This window comes from Arachis hypogaea, chromosome 1 (genome assembly GCF_003086295.3).
Source record: "Arachis hypogaea cultivar Tifrunner chromosome 1, arahy.Tifrunner.gnm2.J5K5, whole genome shotgun sequence".
Taxonomy (NCBI): Eukaryota; Viridiplantae; Streptophyta; class Magnoliopsida; order Fabales; family Fabaceae; genus Arachis; species Arachis hypogaea.
This window is the reverse complement of record NC_092036.1, coordinates 16,153,039-16,172,349: the sequence shown is the minus strand read 5'-3', so window position 1 is coordinate 16,172,349 and position 19,311 is coordinate 16,153,039. Positions and strand designations below refer to the sequence as shown.

General features: G+C 40.7%; 1 non-coding gene across 1 annotated transcript; it reads left to right on the top strand.

Annotated features, from left to right (window-relative positions):
- Window positions 1–9,247: 9,247 nt before the first annotated feature.
- LOC112714187 (small nucleolar RNA R71) lies at window positions 9,248–9,351 on the top strand. Its single transcript, XR_003159147.1, has one exon. It is a non-coding gene; the product is annotated as a small nucleolar RNA R71 (small nucleolar RNA).
- Window positions 9,352–19,311: the final 9,960 nt, after the last annotated feature.

The window sequence follows — 19,311 nt, the reverse complement described above, 5'->3', positions numbered from 1 at the left end:
GCAAGGCATGATCGAGTTTAAGGGATATATGCCCCTATCCATCCTAATATATATGTAATATACATAAAAAAAATAATAAAATGATTAATATGTTGTTTGATATTGTATCATTTTTGTATTTTTAATTTAATTTATATTATATATGTAGTTATGGTTATCTAAATTTTGAATTTAATTGTGTTTTATAGATTTTAATGATTATACAGTATGGTAGAGGCAAGATGGATAAGGACAAAATTAATACCCATAGTGGCAGGTATTCGTGCGGGCTAATTAGGATTTAATTTTTACTACTCGTAAGTAGGAATGGGACGGATTTTATGCATGCTATTGTAGAAGAAACAAAAGTGTTAAGGTAAAGAATAATAATAAGATTTATATTAAAACAAAGCATGGAGTATATGGACATCCTAAATTACTAATATTTTATCTTGTATAGAATTGATGCTTAGAACTCAAATAGGGCCAACAATATGTAGTTTGCAATCCAAATGCACAATTTAAAATAATAAAAAATTGCAAGTGAATGGAGTGGGGGTTGAACTTGTGAGGTTGAATTGGAATTTGGATCCTCTAAATTTTGAATTTTCACTTTCGAGGATAAAGTGTAATCTCTTACCTTTGAATGATTTTTTTCTCATATTTTCTCTTGGTCTCCACCTATGAAATAGATGGTGAGAGATCACACTTTATCCTTTAAAGTGAAATTCAAAAGTTAGAGGATCCAAATTCGTTGAATTGGTATTAGAAATGTTTAGGCAATTAAATTAATTATATTAAATATTAACTAATTTTTTTTATAAAAAGTTGGCAGGTGGCTTCCTTTTGTTGATGAAAAGTTTTGCTACGGGAGTGGATTCTTTCCCGTTACAAAAAATATTGAGTATTAATTGTTTCTTAAAGGTATCAGACAATGAAGAAGAGAAAAGAGGAAGTGGAGAACGAGACACAGAGAACTTAAGAGAAAATTAAAAGGGAAAAATTTTTCTAATCTTTATTACCTATTCAAATGATATATACACTAATTGCAATTAGGTGACTGATATTTATAGAAAGCAGGAGTGCTAGCTGTTATAACTAACTCTAACAACCTATAACTAATTTTAATAACCCTTAACTATACTAACTTGCTTGTAACTGACTTTTTTCATAGCTCTTACTCTTAACTTGTGCTATCATGCACCCTACTTCTGAATTTTCTAATTTCTCTATTTTGCATCCAGTTGTTTCATTCTCCTTGCTAAGTATTCCTTCTCTACTATTGGCAGCACTGTACACACCCTTCCCATCCTTAACTATAAGAGCAGTTCTGAAATAAAGAAACGCTGCAGAGAAAAGAGCTTTGGTCAAGGCATCATCTATCTGTACATAGCCAGGTACATGACTGACTCGAAAAACTCTCTTGTTAATATAGTCTCTTACAAAATGCAAGCCAGTTTCGTAGTGTTTCAACTTTAACTTTAAATGAAGAATGGAATTGGCAGCTAGAAAAATATTGCTAAGATTATCACAGTAAATTAAAGGAGACTCTAGAACTTTAAACTTCAGCTCACACAACAGATTTTTGACCCAAATTAGCTCAGCAACAAGATCAGCCATGGTCTTGTACTCAACCTCAGTGTTGGATTTGGCAACAACACTTTGTTTCTTGGAGGACCAAGAGTGCAAATTCTAGCCTAGAAAGATACAAAAACCACTAGTAGACTTTTTATCATCAGGGTCACCTCCCCAATTAGAATCACTATAGCCAGTGACACTGTGGTGCACGAAATTGTGATCATCAATGGCGCCATCAACATGGTACGCACAATTGCAATCTCAACTCTTTATCACAACTTCGCACAACTAACCAGCAAGTGCACTGGGTCGTCCAAGTAATAAACCTTACGCGAGTAAGGGTCGATCCCACAGAGATTGTTGGTATGAAGCAAGCTATGGTCATCTTGTAAATCTCAGTCAGGCAGATTCAAATGGTTATAGATGATTTATGAATAAAGCATAAAATAAAGATAGAGATACTTATGTAATTCATTGGTCAGAATTTCAGATAAGTGTATAGAGATGCTTTGTCCCTTCCGTCTCTCTGCTTTCCTAATGTCTTCATCTAATCCTTCTTACTCCTTTCCATGGCAAGCTGTATGTTGAGCATCACCGTTGTCAATGGCTACAGTCCCGTCCTCTCAGTGAAAATGTTCAACGCGCTCTGTCATAGCACGGCTAATCATCTGTCGGTTCTCAATCAGGTTGGAATAGAATCCAGTGATTCTTTTGCGTCTGTCACTAACGCCCAGCCTTCAGGAGTTTGAAGCTCGTCACAGTCATTCAATCCTTGAATCCTACTCAGAATACTACAGACAAGGTTTAGACCTTCCGGATTCTCTTGAATGCCGCCATCAATTCTAGCTTATACCACGAAGATTCTGATTAAGGAATCCAAGAGATAAACATTCAAGCCTTGTTTGCTTGTAGAACGGAAGTGGTTATCAGGCACGCGTTCATAAGTGAGAATGATGATGAGCATCATATAATCATCACATTCATCATGTTCTTGGGTACGAATGAATATCTTAGAACAAGAATAAGCCGAATTGAATAAAAGAACAATAGTAATTGCATTAATACTCAGCAGGAAATCCCAGGATGTCTACTTTCCAACGCAGTTGAGAATGCACCAATTGGGCTTCTGTAGCTCCAGAAAATCCACTTCGAGTGCAGGGAGGTCAGAATCCAACAGCATCTGCAGTCCTTTTCAGCCTCTGAATCAGATTTTTGCTCAGATCCCTCAATTTCAGCCAGAAAATACCTGAAATCACAGAAAAACACACAAACTCATAGTAAAGTCTAGAAAAGTGAATTTTAAATAAAAACTAATAAAAATATAATAAAAACTAACTAAAACATACTAAAAACATACTAAAAACAATGCCAAAAAGCGTATAAATTATCCGCTCATCACAACACTAAACTTAAATTGTTGCTTGTCCCCAAGCAACTGAAAATCAAATAGGATAAAAAGAAGAGAACATGCAATGAATTCCAAAAACATCTATGAAGATTAGTATTAATTAGATGAGCAGGGCTTTTAGCTTTTTGCCTCTGAACAGTTTTGGCATCTCACTCTATCCTTTGAAATTCAGAATGATTGGCTTCTATAGGAACTCAGAATCCAGATAGTGTTACTGACTCTCCTAGTTAAGTATGATGATTCTTGAACACAGCTACTTTATGAGTCTTGGCAGTGGCCCAAAGCACTCTGTCTTTCAGTATTACCACCAGATACATACATGCCACAGACACATAACTGGGTGAACCTTTTCAGATTGTGACTCAGCTTTGCTAGAGTCCCCAATTAGAGGTGTCTAGGGTTCTTAAGCATACTCTTTTTGCCTTGGATCATGACTTTATTATTTCTTTTTCTCTTTTTATTTTATTTTTTATTTTTATTTTTTTATTTTTTTTCGCACATAATCTCTCTCTCTTTTTTTTTGAATTCACTGCTTTTTCTTGCTTCAAGAATCATTTTTGTGATTTTTCAGATCCTCAGTAACATGTCTCATTTTTCATCGTTCTTTCAAGAGCCAACATTCATGAATAACAAATTCAAAAGACATATGCACTGTTCAAGCATACATTCAGAAAACAAAGTATTGCGACCACATCAAAATAATTAATCTGCTATAAAATTCAAAATTCATGCAATTCTTCTCTTTTTCAATTAAGAACATTTTTTATTTAAGAAAGGTGATGGATTCATAGGACATTCATAACTTTAAGGCATAGACACTAAGACACTAATGATTATAAGACACAAATATAGATAAACATAAGCATGAAAATTTGAAAAACAGGAAAATAAAGAACAAGGAAGTTAAAGAATGGGTCCACCTTAGTGATGGCAGCTTGTTCTTCCTCTTGAAGATCTTATGGAGTGCTTGAGCTCCTCAATGTCTCTTCCTTGCCGTTGTTACTCCTCCCTCATGATTCTTTGATCTTCTCTAATTTCATGGAGGAGAATGGAATGTTCTTGGTGCTCCACCCTTAGTTGTCCCATGTTGGAACTCAATTCTCCTAAGGAGGTGTTGATTTGCTCCCAATAGTTTTGTGGAGGAAAGTGCATCCCTTGAGGCATCTTAGGGATTTCATGATGAGTAGGATCTCTTGTTTGCTCCATCCTCTTCTTAGTGATGAGCTTGTCTTCATCAATGAGGATGTCTCCCTCTATGTCAATTCTGACTGAATAACAGAGGTAACAAATGAGATGAGGGAAGGCTAACCTTGCCAAGGTAGAGGACTTGTCCGCCACCTTATAAAGTTCTTGGGATATAACCTCATGAACTTCTACTTCCTCTCCAATCATGATGATATGAATCATGATAGCCCGATCTATAGTAACTTCGGACCGGTTACTAGTGGGAATGATTGAGCGTTGGATAAACTCCAACCATCCCCTAGCCACGGGCTTGAGGTCATGCCTTCTCAGTTGAACCGGCTTCCCTCTTGAATCTCTCTTCCATTGAGCGCCCTCTTCACAAATGTCTATGAGGACTTGGTCCAACCTTTGATCAAAGTTGACCCTTCTAGTGTAAGGGTGTTCATCTCCTTGTATCATGGGTAAGTTGAATGCCAACTTTACATTTTCCGGACTAAAATTTAAGCATTTTCCCCGAACCATTGTAAGCCAATTCTTTGGGTCCGGGTTCACACTTTGATCATGGTTCTTGGTGATCCATGCATTGACATAGAACTCTTGAACCATTAAGATTCTGACTTGTTGAATGGGGTTGGTAAGAACTTTCCAACCTCTTCTTCGGATCTCATGTCGGATCTCCGGATATTCACTCTTTTTGAGTTTGAAAGGGACCTCGAGGATCACCTTCTTCATGGCCACAACTTCATAGAAGTGGTCTTGATGCACCCTTGAGATGAATCTCTCCATCTCCCATGACTCGGAGGTGGAAGCTTTTGCCTTCCCTTTCCTCTTTCTAGAGGTTTCTCCGGCCTTAGATGCCATAAATGGTTATGGAAAAACAAAAAGCAATGCTTTTACCACACCAAACTTAGAAGATTTGCTTGTCCTCGAGCAAAAGAAGAAAGAAGAGAGTAGAAGAAGAAGAAATAGAGGAGATGGAGGTGGCTTTGTGGTTCGGCCAAGGGGGAGAAGTAGTGTTTAGGTTGTGTGAAAATGAAGGAGTGAAGATGGGTTTATATAGGAGTGGAGAGGGGGTGTAGGGTTCGGTCATGTATGGGTGGGTTTGGGAGAGAAAGTGGTTTGAATTTGAATGATGAGGTAGGTGGGGTTTTATGAAGGATGGATGTGAGTGGTGAAGAGAATAATGGGATTTGATAGGTGAGGGGTTTTTGGGGAAGAGGTGTTAAGGTGATTGGTGAATGGGTGAAGAAGGGAGAGAATGGTGGGGTAGGTGGGGATCCTGTGGGGTCCACAGATCTTGAGGTGTCAAGAAAAATTCATCCCTGCACCAAGTGGCAAGCAAAAATGCTCCTTCTGCCAATTCTGGCGTTAAACGCCAGGCTGGTGCCCATTTCTGGCGTTTAACGCCCAGAATGGTGCCAAACTGGGCGTTAAACGCCCATTTGCTGTCCTTACTGGCGTTTAAACGCCAGCAAGTTTTTCCTCCAGGGTGTGCTTTTTTCTTTCTGTTTTTCATGCTGTTTTTACTTTTTCAATTGATTTTGTGGCTTCCTATGATCATCAACTTATATAAAATAACAAAGAAAAATAGATAAATATAACATTGGGTTGCCTCCCAACAAGCGCTTCTTTAATGTCAGTAGCTTGACAGTGGGCTCTCATGGAGCCTCACAGATACTCAAAGCAATGTTGGAACCTTCCAACACCAAACTTAGAGTTTGAATGTGGGGGTTCAACACCAAACTTAGAATTTGGTTGTGGCCTCCCAACACTAAACTTAGAGTTTGACTGTGGGGGCTCTGTTTGACTCTGTTTTGAGGCAAGCTCTTCATGCTTCCTCTCATGGTTACAGAGGGATATCCTTGAGCCTTAAACACAAAGGATTCTTCATTCACTTGAATGATCAATTCTCCTCTGTCAACATCAATCACAGTCTTTGCTGTGGCTAGGAAGGGTCTGCCAAGGATGATGGATTCATCCATGCACTTCCCAGTCTCTAGGACTATGAAATCAGCAGGGATGTAATGGTCTTCAACCTTTACCAGAACATCCTCTACAAGTCCATAAGCTTGTTTTCTTAAATTGTCTGCCATCTCTAGTGAAATTCTTGTAGCTTGTACCTCAAAGATCCCTAACTTCTCCATTACAGAGAGAGGCATAAGGTTTATGCTTGACCCTAGGTCACACAGGGCCTTCTCAAAGGTCATGGTGCCTATGGTACAAGGTACTGAGAACTTCCCAGGGTCCTGTCTCTTTTGAGGTAATCTCTACCTAGTTAAGTTATCCAGTTCTTTGGTGAGCAAAGGGAGTTCATCCTCCCAAGTCTCATTACCAAATAACTTGTCATTTAGATTCATGATTGCTCCAAGGTATTTAGCAACTTGCTCTTCAGTGACATCTTCATCCTCTTCAGAGGAAGAATACTCATCAGAGCTCATGAATGGCAGAAGTAAATCCAATGGAATCTCTATGGTCTCAGTGTGAGCCTCAGATTCCCATGGTTCCTCATTAGGGAACTTATTGGAGCCCAGTGGACGTCCATTGAGGTCTTCCTCAGTGGCGCTCACTGTCTCTTTCTCCTCTCCACGTTCGGCCATGTTGATGGCCTTGCACTCTTGGTGGACGAAATTGTGATCACTATTCTTTGATGTGCATTCATTGTAAAATTGTGGAATTTAGGTATTTGGCACGAGTGGACACAACTCCGTTCAACTGACCAGCAAGTGTACTGGGTCGTCCAAGTAATAAACCTTACGCGAGTAAGGGTCGATCCCACAGAGATTGTTGGTATGAAGCAAGCTATGGTCACCTTGTAGATCTCAGTTAGTGATTAGAATCATAGAGTCAAATGGAATTAAATTGGATAAATAAAATAAATAAAAGGGATAAGAATACTTATGCAGATTCATTGGTGAGAATTTCAGATAAGCATATGGAGATACTGTATGGCTCAAGGACGCCTACTCTCCTACTGCTTCAACTCAATCTTTCTTACTCCTTTCCATGGCAAGCTGTGTATAGAGGTTCACCATCAGCGGTGGCTACTTTCAATCCTCTCGGGAAAATGATCCTCTGCGGCTGTCACTCGCATGGCTAATCGTCTGGAGGCATCACCCATGGTTGATGGCTACATCCCATCCTCGCAGTGAAAACTACGCTCACGCACTCTGTCACAGCACGGCTAATCACTGGTTGGTTCCCGCTCCTACTGGAATAGAATCCCTTGATTCTTTTGCGTCTGTCACTAACGCCCAGCACTTGCGAGTTTGAAGCACGTCACAGTCATTCATTACCGGAATCCTACTCGGAATACCACAGACAAGGTTAGACTTTCCGGATTCCCAGGATCCTACTCGGAATACCACAGACAAGGTGAGACTTTCCGGATCCTCATAAATGCCGCCATCTATCTAGCTTATACCACGAAGATTCTGTTGGGGAATCTAAGAGATACACATTCAAGCTCTGTTGCATGTAGAACGGAAGTGGTTGTCAATCACGTGCGTTCATGAGTGAGAATGATAATGAGGGTTACTTATCATCACATTCATCATGTTCTTGGGTACGAATGAATATCTTGGAATAAGAATAAGAGAGATTTGAATAAAAGAAAATAGAATTGCATTAATACTTGAGGTACAGCAGAGCTCCACACCCTTAATCTATGGTGCAGAAACTCCACCGTTGAAAATACATAAGTAAAGGGTTCAGGCATGGCCGAATGGCCAGCCCCCATGTGGTCACAAGACCGAATGATCAAAGACATCTAATACAATAGATAAATGTTCTATTTATAATAAACTAGCTCCTAGGGTTTACATGAGTAAGTAATTGATGCATAAATCCACTTCCGGGGCCCACTTGGTGTATGTTTGGGCTGAGCTTGATTAATCCACGAGCTGAGGCTTCTCTTGGAGTTGAACTCCGAGTTATGACGTGTTTTGGGCGTTCAACTCCGGATCATGACGTTTTTCTGACGTTTAACTCCAGACAGCAGCTTGTACTTGGCGTTCAACGCCAAGTTACGTCGTCATTCTTCGAATAAAGTATGGACTATTATATATTGCTGGAAAGCTCTGGATGTCTACTTTCCAACGCCGTTGAGAGCGCGCCAATTGGAGTTCTGTAGCTCCAGAAAACCCATTTCGAGTGTAGGGAGGTCAGATTTCAACAACATCAGCAGTCCTTTTGTCAGCCTTCTTCAGAGTTTTGCTCAAGTCCCTCAATTTCAGCCAGAATTTACCTGAAATCACAGAAAAACACACAAACTCATAGTAAAGTCCAGAAATGTGAATTTAACATAAAAACTAGTGAAAACATCCCTAAAAGTAGCTTAAACTTACTAAAAACTACCTAAAAACAATGCCAAAAAGCGTATAAATTATCCGCTCATCAACTCTCCTTTTGGATTCTCTTCTGTATTGCTTGGCAGAGTACTAGGAGGGAGTTCATTAACTTTCTTACTCAGCTGACCCACTTGTGCCTCCAAGTTTCTAATAGAGGACCTTGTTTCAGTCATGAAACTTTGAGTGATTTTGATTAGATCAAAGACCATGGTTGCTAAGTCAGAGTGGCTCTGCTTAAAATTCTCTGTCTGTTGCTGAGAAGGTGATGGAAAAGGCTTGCCATTGCTAAACCTGTTTCTTCCACCATTATTGTTGTTGAAACCTTGTTGAGGTCTCTATTGATCATTCCATGAGATATTTGGGTGATTTCTCCATGAAGGATTATAGGTGTTTCCATAGGGTTGCTTCTTCTTCAGTTGAAGCGTCCTTAGTACTGCCTGGTGCAGCTTGCATTCCAGACAGACTTTGAGAAATCATATTGACTTGCTGAGTCAATATTTTGTTCTAAGCCAGTATGGCATTCAGAGTATCAATCTCAAGAACTCCTTTCTTCTGATTCGTCTCATTGTTCACAGGATTCCTTTCAGAAGTGTACATGAATTGGTTATTTGCAACCATTTCAATGAGTTCTTGAGCTTCTGCAGGCGTCTTCTTCAGATGAAGAGATCCTCCAGCAGAGCTGTCCAATGACATCTTGCACAGTTCAGATAGACCATCATAGAAGATACCTATGATGCTCCATTCAGAGAGCATGTCAGAAGGACACTTTCTGATCAATTGTTTGTATCTTTCCCAAGCTTCATAGAGGGATTCACCTTCCTTCTGTCTGAAGGTTTGGACTTCCACTCTAAGCTTACTCAATTTTTGAGGTGGAAAGAACTTTGCCAAGAAGGCATTGACTAGCTTTTCCCAAGAGTTCAGGCTTTCTTTAGGTTGTGAGTCCAACCATATTCTAGCTCTGTCTCTTACAGCAAAAGGGAATAGCATAAGCCTGTAGACCTCAGGGTCAACCCCATTAGTCTTGACAGTGTCACAGATTTGCAAGAATTCAGCTAAAAACTGATGAGGATCTTTCAATGGAAGTCCATGGAACTTACAATTCTGTTGCATTAGAGAAACTAATTGAGGATTAAGCTCAAAGTTGTTTGCTCCAATGGCAGGGATGGAGATGTTTCTCCCATAGAAGTCAGGAGTAGGTGCAGTAAAGTCACCCAGCACCTTTCTTACATTGTTGGCCTTGTTGTTGTGTTCGGCTGCCATGGGTTCTTCTTCTTTGAAGATTTCTGTTAGGTCCTCTATAGAGAGTTGTGCTTTAGCTTCTCTTAGCTTTCGCTTCAAGCTCCTTTCAGGTTCAGGGTCAACCTCAACAAGAATGCTTTTGTCTTTGCTCCTGCTCATATGAAAGAGAAGAGAACAAGAAAATATGGAATCCTCTATGTCACAGTATAGAGATTCCTTGAGGTGTCAGAGGAAAAGAACAATAGAAGGAAGAGGTAGAAGAATTCGAACTTAGAAAGATAGAGTTCGAATTGTGCATTGAGGAGAAGTGTTAGTCCATAAATAGAAGGATGTGAGAAGAGGGGAAGAAATTTTCGAAAATTAAAGTGAATTAATTAAAAGAAATTTTGAAAAAATGGTAATTGATTTTCGAAAACTAAGATTGAGAAAATAAAGTGATTTTGAAAAAGATTTTGAAATTGGAAATCAAAGAGATATGATTGAAAGCTATTTTGAAAAAGATGTGATTAAAAAGATATGATTGAAAAGTTCTGGTTTTAAAGAGATATGATTGAAAAGATATGATTGAAAAACAATTAAAAAAAAGATTTGATTTTGAAAATTAATGACTTGGCTAACAAAAAAAGATATAATTCAAATATTAAACCTTTCTCAACAGAAAAGGCAACACACTTGAAATGTTGAATCAAATCATTAATTGTTAGCAAGTATTTTTGAAAAGGAAGAGAAATTAATTTTGAAAAGATATGATTGAAAAGATATGATTTGAAAAAGATTTGATTTTGAAAAATTATGGAAACTTGAAAAAAATTTGAATTAAAAACAAAATCTTCCCTCTTGTGCCATCCTGGCGTTAAACGCCCAACCAGGCACCCTGGCTGGCGTTTAAACGCCAGTTTTCCTTCCTCACTGGGCATTTTGAACGCCCAGCTTTTTCTGTGTAATTTCTCTGCTGTATGTTCTGAATCTTCAATTCTCTGTATTATTAACTTGAAAAGACACAAATTAAAATTTTTTTTGGATTTTTAATAATGAGGAATAATTAAAATGAAACTAAGATCAACTAAACAATGCATGCAAGACACCAAACTTAGAAGTTTGTATACTATTGACACTAACAAATTGAGAATGCATATGAGAAACAACAAAACACACAAAACAAGAGAATTTAAAGATCAGAGCAATGAAATCATCAAGAACAACTTGAAGATCAATGAAGACAAATGAATGAATTCGAAAAATGCAAGAAGAACAGAAACATGCAATTGACACCAAACTTAAAATGAGACACTAGACTCAAACAAGAAACATAAAATATTTTTGATTTTTATGATTTTGTAATTTTTTTGGATTTTTCGAAAATTATATGGAAAAGAAAATAAAGAGATTCAAAATTTTTAATAAGAATTCCAGGAATCATGCAATGTTAGTCTAAAGCTTTAGTCTAAAGAAATTAGACATGGCTAGCCAAGCTTCAGCAGAACATTACATTCAAGAGCTAAATTGATGAAAATCAATCAGCTTTGGTGATGATAAGAACATCACCTTGAAACTCTAGAATTCATTCTTATAAATTCTGAAAAATACCTAATCTAAGCAACAAGATGAACCGTCAGTTGTCCAAACTCAAACAATCCCCGGCAACAGTGCCAAAAACTTGGTGCACGAAATTGTGATCATCAATGGCGCCATCAACATGGTACGCACAATTGCAATCTCAACTCTTTATCACAACTTCGCACAACTAACCAGCAAGTGCACTGGGTCGTCCAAGGAATAAACCTTACGTGAGTAAGGGTCGATCCCGCAGAGATTGTTGGTATGAAGCAAGCTATGGTCATCTTGTAAATCTCAGTCAGGCAGATTCAAATGGTTATAGATGATTTATGAATAAAGCATAAAATAAAGATAGAGATACTTATGTAATTCATTGGTGAGAATTTCAGATAAGTGTATGGAGATGCTTTGTCCCTTCCGTCTCTCTGCTTTCCTACTGTCTTCATCCAATCCTTCTTACTCCTTTCCATGGCAAGCTGTATGTTGGGCATCACCGTTGTCAATGGCTACAGTCCCGTCCTCTCAGTGAAAATGTTCAACGCGCTCTGTCACAGCACGGCTAATCATCTGTCGGTTCTCAATCAGGTTGGAATAGAATCTAGTGATTCTTTTGCATCTGTCACTAACGCCCAGCCTTCAGGAGTTTGAAGCTTGTCATAGTCATTCAATCCTTGAATCCTACTCAGAATACCACAGACAAGGTTTAGACCTTCCGGATTCTCTTGAATGCCGCCATCAATTCTAGCTTATACCACGAAGATTCTGATTAAGGAATCCAAGAGATAAACATTCAAGCCTTGTTTGCTTGTAGAATGGAAGTGGTTGTCAGGCACGCATTCATAAGTGAGAATGATGATGAGCGTCACATAATCATCACATTCATCATGTTCTTGGGTACGAATGAATATCTTAGAACAAGAATAAGCCAAATTGAATAGAAGAACAATAGTAAATACATTAATACTCGAGGTACAACAGAGCTCCACACCTTAATCTATGGTGTGTAGAAACTCCACCGTTGAAAATACATAAGAACAAGGTCTAGGCATGGCCGAATGGCAGCCCCCATAATCTAAGAACTAGACGTCCAAAGATGATCTAAAGATCTAAAGTGATCAAAAGATTTCAAAATACAATAGTAAAAGGTCCTATTTGTAGAGAACCAGTAGCTTAGGATTTACAAAGATGAGTAAATGACATAAAAATCCACTTCCGGGCCCACTTGGTGTGTGCTTGGGCTGAGCATTGAAGCTTTCATGTGTAGAGACTTTTCTTGGAGTTAAACACCAGCTTTTGTGCCAGTTTAGGCGTTTAACTCCCATTCTTGTGCCAGTTCCGGCGTTTTACGCCAGAATTCTTGAGCTGACTTGGAACGCTTGTTTGGGCCATCAAATCTCAGGCAAAGTATGGACTATTATACATTGCTAGAAATCTCAGGATGTCTACTTTCCAACGCAATTAAGAGCGTGCCAATTGGGTTTTTGTAGCTCCAGAAAATTCACTTCGAGTGCAGGGAGGTCAGAATCCAACAGCATCTGCAGTCCTTTTCAGCCTCTGAATCAGATTTTTGCTCAGGTCCCTCAATTTTAGCCAGAAAATACCTGAAATCACAGAAATACACACAAACTCATAGTAAAATCCAGAAAATTGAATTTTAAATAAAAACTAATAAAAATATAATAAAAACTAAGTAAAACATACTAAAAACATACTAAAAACAATGCCAAAAAGCGTATAAATTATCCGCTCATCACACTGAGTGAATCGTTCTTGCGCAGATGCAATCCATAGCCAAATGTTCTACTAATGTACCATAAAATTTTCTTCACCAGCTGCCAGTGTGTGGTCAAGGGAGATTGCATGAATTGTTAGGCTTTACTTACACAATAAGAGATCTCAGGCCTTGTAACTATCAAGTATTGGAGACTGCCAACTACAGAGTGATACAACTTAGGATCCACAAAAGAACTACCACCACACACTGTGAATGTTTCTAAATATGGAAGATGAGTTTTACATGTGCTACAGCCCTGCATTCCTGCCTTTAGCAGATTGTCATGAACATACTTTGCTTGACTAAGGAACAAACCACCATCTGCAACCTTTGCTACTTGAATTCCCAAGAAGTAATAAAGATCACCTGTGTCCTTAAGAACAAATTTCACATTCAACTGCTAGATTACATAACTAATTTCCTTCTCCAAGAAGCCAATGATGATGATATCATCAACATAGACCAACACAAAGAGGACTGAGCCACTGTGGAACCTACTAATGATAGACACATCAGACTTAGTGGAAGAAAAGTCTAAGTGTTGAAGAGCTGTAGATAATTTGCTATACCAGGCTCTGGGAACCTGTTTTAGACTATACAGGGACTTTATCAATTTACACACTATGTTTGAATCGCCAACTGAGTACCCTGGTGGCTGCACCATGTATAAATCCTCGTAAAGATCACCATGCAAAAAGGTGCTGTTAACATCTAATTGTTTAATGCACCAACAATTTGTTAATGCCAAAGATAGCATAACATGAATTGAGGTTGGTTTAACGATCGGAATATAGGTCTCAGTGAAGTCAAAACTAGGTCACTGGGAGAACCCCTGAGCCACTAAACGCGCCTTGTAATTCTGAAGTGAGCCATCTGAATTATACTTTGCTCGAAAAACCCACCTACTGCCAATTGCTTCCTTGCCTGGGGGTAGCGGGACTAACTTCCAAGTGTAATTTCTTAGGAGGGCATCAATTTCTGCATGCATCCCTGCTTTTTATTTTGATTTTAGAATGGCCTCTTTAATAGTGCGGGGTTTGATGCGTGAGAATCTTTACCCTATTTTCATTTTAAGTTAGAATTTGTTGAGTTTTAATTTAATTCTAGTGTTTTAAACCCATTTGGATGTTACTTTGAGTTGTTTTGGTATTTTAATTATTTCAGGTGAAGTTCGGATCAGTTTGGCAGAGTTTTGTGCAAGAAAGAGAAGAATTGAAGCTGCCCACTAGGGCGCTGAATGCCAAGCTGGCGTTTAGCACCAGCAATTCAGCATTGGAAGGAAGCATTCTGTCCCCTTTAGGCACTAAACGCCAAACCTGGCGTTTAGTGCCAGGCAATCTGAATCAAACTTCACTACAGGAGCATCTTTAGTTGGAGTTAGCTTTTAATTACTCTATTTTATTTTATTTTAGTTATTTTTAATTACAAACAAAAATCTTTTAGGTTTAGAATTTATTATTTTATTTTAGTTTGAAACCAAATTAGGTTAGATATAAAAGAGAAAAGATTCACCCTTTTGGGAGGGGATCTTTGCACTTCCGCACTTTTACATTTTTTAAATCCTAGTTTTCTCTCTGAAGCATAAGCCACTAAACCTCCTCGGTTAAGGTTAGGAGCTTTGTTTATTTCTATGGATTAAGACTATTATTTTTCTACTTTAATTAATATATTGATTCAGTTTCAAGGATTACTTTCATTTTTCATCTTATGAATCTGGGTAGATTAGAAGAATAACTCTTATTCTACATGCGTTCTTGTGATTCTTGGAAGAGTTATTTCACTTGAACAATAGTTTGAAAGTAAATTCCTCCTAAATTGCTAATTACTTGGATTTACCGTGATACGTGACATATAATCCTTTTATATCTGGGTAATTAGGGTTTTTGTAGCTATAAACTAGAATTGAACTTGTTCATACCCTGACCGAGCTCCTCCAAATCGGCAAAATCCATGAAAGGTCCGACCTCGTCCCAAGGCCCACACCTGAGGTCGGACCTCGGACAACAAAGCTAAAAAGGCCCATCAAAAGGAACGCAGCCCAAAAACTAAAAGGCCGAAAAGGCCTAGAGAAAGGCGGTTCCTCAAAGATAAGGATAAAACTCCCAAAAGATAAGATAAGATAAAGAATATCTTATCCAGGGAAGATCTCAGCCAACTACTATAAATACACTGGAGCACCCAGGTATAACTCATACTCTAATTCTACTCAATATCTGCTTGAACCCATGCTAACTTAAGCATCGGAGTGTCATTGCAGGTACAACCACCAACCTCTCCACATATCAAGCTCGGGTCCCTGACCCCTATCTCGGACCTCTCCAGAGACGACCGAGCTACACGTTTCAGGTAACCCCCGGAACATTGGCGCCGTTGCCGGGGACCTGGAAGTCATCCCTCTACCATGGCGGACGACCCCTCCAACAATGACCGCGCGGCATCAGAACAAGAGGAGGAAGTTGACACCGGAGAACGACCGGACAGCCCTCTATCACCACGCACTCCAGGAGGAAACAAACAGAATCGCCCAAAGACGTCACTCCCAAACAAAGATCCACGAAATCCCGAAAAAGAAAAGAGCTCGGAAATTCTAGAAGCAGTCCGGGCACAACAAAACCGACTAAAACAACTCGAAGAGGACATAAAGAAGCAAAAAGAAACTAAACAAGATCTGAGAAGGGAAGCTCGCAAGCGCAGAGAATTAGAAGAAAAACTGCGGAAAATAGAGGCCAACCTGAAAGATCGGTCAGACCGCGGCCCCACCCCCGAAGGCAACCATGATCCCTTCACGCAAGAGATCATGAAGGAGAAGGTACCGCGAAACTTTAAACCACCCGATATGGATCTCTACGACGGCACCACCGACCCAAGTCACCACCTCAGCAACTTCAGAAGCAGAATGTACCTAGTCGACGCCTCCGACGCGATTCGGTGCAAAGCCTTCCCCACCACTCTCACCAAATCAGCCATGAAGTGGTTCGACAACCTGCCACCTAGATCAATCACCAGCTTCGAAGACCTAACCAAAAAATTCCTAACAAGATTCTCCATTCAAAAGGACAAGGCAAAACATGCCCCCAGTCTACTCGGGATCAAACAAGGTAACCAAGAAACTCTCCGAGAGTACATGGAGCGATTCAACAAAGCCTGCCTGGACATACAACACTTGCCCACTGAAGCAGCCATCATGGGACTAGCAAACGGCCTAAAAGAGGGACCGTTTAGCCAATCCCTATCCAAACGATACCCGACCTCCCTATACGAGGTGCAGGAACGGGCAGAAAAATATATCAACATGGAGGAAACCTCCCAGCTAAGAGACTCTTCTAGGAAGGAATCAACCTACCCGTTCCGAGATCGAGATCGGGAACAGAAGAAGAAAGAAGAATCCAACTCGGACAAGCCACGGAAGTATCATAGCTACACTCCCCTCCGAGTTTCCCTGGTAGACGTCTACAGAGAAGTATGCCACACCGAAAAAATCCCACCGCCCCGACCTCTAAAACACAAGAGAGTAGGGAGAGATCGGTCCGAATACTGTGAATACCACAAGCTCTACGGTCATTCTACTAACAACTGCCACGACCTAAAAAATGTTATAGAAAAGCTAGCCAGAGAAGGAAAACTCGACAGATATATAGCAGAGAAGGGAGAAGAGACCAAAAAGAGAAGGAGGGGAGATAACGAAGATCGGGCTGAGCAAACCCCGCGAACCCCTGAAAGGCACGTTCACATGATAAATGGAGGTTTTGCAGGCGGAGGAACATCCAGATCCTCGCGAAAAAGACACCTCAAAGACGTCTATCATGTCCGAGAAGACAGCCCCCTGCCCGAATTACCTACTATCACGTTTACCCGAGAAGATGCTCAAGGGGTAATACCCGGGCACGACGATCCAATGGTAATCACCATCATCCTAGCAAACGCCAACCTACATCGAACCCTGGTTGACCAGGGAAGCTCAGCAGATATCCTGTTCAAAACAGCCTTCGACAAGCTCGGACTTGAAGAAAAAGAGCTAAAGGCCTATCCCACCGACTTATTTGGACTAGGGGACACCCCGATCCATCCCTTAGGATACATCTCGCTACATACTACCTTTGGAAGAGGCGAACAATCTAGAACATTAAGCATCGACTACATTATAGTCGACGTCACTTCAGCATACAATGCCCTCATTGGGCGACCAACCCTAAACAGACTAGCAGCTATAGTCTCAACCCCACACCTCTGTATGAAGTTCCCTACCACAAAGGGAATCGCTACCCTAAAAGGCGACCAAAAACTAGCACGGCGATGCTACAACGAAAGCCTGAGCCTAAAAGGGAAAGAGGTCAATACAATAGAACTCGGACGAGTTCAAACCCGAGAAGACCTCCGGCCACAACCAAAGGGAGAAACCGAAAAAATCCAAATCGGGAACACACCTGAAAAAATAACAAACGTAGGAGCAAACCTCAAAGCAGGCCTAAAGGAGGAACTCATAACCCTCTTAAAAGAGAATTCCGACCTCTTCGCCTGGAAAGCCTCCGACATGCCAGGCATAAACCCCGACCTGATGTGCCATAAGCTATCAGTATACCCGGGGTCCAGACCTGTCCAACAAAGACGCCGGAAACTCGGGCCTGAGCGCATGCAAGCAATAGAAGAACAAGTACAAGCATTACTAGATGCAGGGTTCATTCGGGAAGTAAAATACCCCCTAAGGCTCGCAAACGTGGTCCTGGTAAAAAAGCCCAACGGAAAATGGAGGATGTGCGTCGATTACACGGATCTCAACAAAGCCTGCCCCAAGGACCCATATCCACTACCAAACATCGACGCCTTAGTAGACGCAGCCTCAGGCTATAGATATCTCTCCTTCATGGACGCATACTCGGGATACAATCAAATCCCGATGTACGGACCCGACCAAGAAAAGACCTCGTTCATAACCCCAAGGGCAAACTACTGCTACGTAGTAATGCCCTTCGGGCTGAAGAACGCAGGGGCAACCTACCAGAGGCTAATGAACAAAGTGTTCTCAGAGCACATCGGACTACAACTAGAGGTGTACGTCGACGATATGCTGGTAAAGACACAAGAAGACGGAAACTTGCTGACCGACCTCACCAGTGTCTTCGGCACCCTCAGAAAACACAACATGAGACTCAACCCGACAAAGTGCACCTTCGCCGCAGAAGCCGGAAAATTCTTAGGCTTCATGTTGACTCAAAGGGGCATCGAAGCAAACCCGGACAAATGCCAAGCGATACTCAATATGAAAAGCCCGACCTGTGTCAAAGAAGTACAACAGCTGAATGGAAGGCTGGCCGCCCTATCAAGATTTTTGGCAGGATCAGCGATAAAATCACTACCTCTCTACTCACTCCTAAAGAAAGGGAAACCCTTCTCATGGACTCCGGAGTGCGAAAAAGCCTTTCAAGAATTCAAGGAATTCCTCGGGCAGCCACCAATCCTAACCCGACCTTTAAAAGGGGAAGAGCTCGTATTATACCTCTCGGTCGGACATCGGGCAGTCGCTTCAGCATTAATACGGGAAAATGACCAAGGACAACACCCCGTATACTTTGTGAGCAAGGCACTGCAAGGGGCCGAATTAAACTATCAGAAAATAGAAAAATTCGCCTACGCCCTAATATTCACAGCTCGAAGGCTCCGTCCCTACTTTCAAGCCCACACCATCAAAGTCCGGACAAACCAACCCATGAGACACATCCTGCAAAAAACAGACCTGGCAGGACGAATACTACAATGGGCGGTGGAACTGTCCGAGTTCGACCTCCACTATGAAGCCCGGACTGCCATAAAATCTCAGTACCTAGCCGACTTCATCGCAGAATATACTGAGACCCCTGGAACCCCACTCTCGTGGAATCTGTATGTCGACGGGTCCTCAAACAAAACAAGAAGCGGAGCCGGGGTTATACTCGAAAGCGACCAAGGAACACGGATAGAACTATCCCTAAAATTCGAGTTCCAGGCCTCGAACAACCAAGCCGAATACGAGGCCCTACTAGCAGGTCTAAAGCTAGCCGAAGAGGTCGGAGCCCAGAGAATCACGATCTTCAGCGACTCCCAGGTCGTCACATCTCAAGTAAATGGAAGCTACCAGGCCAAAGACCCAACTATGAAAAAATACCTGGATCAAACACAGGCACAATTACGCCACTTTTCAGAAATACAAATCCAGCACATACCTCGGGAACAAAACGCCCAGGCAGACGCCCTCTCAAAGCTCGCCAGCA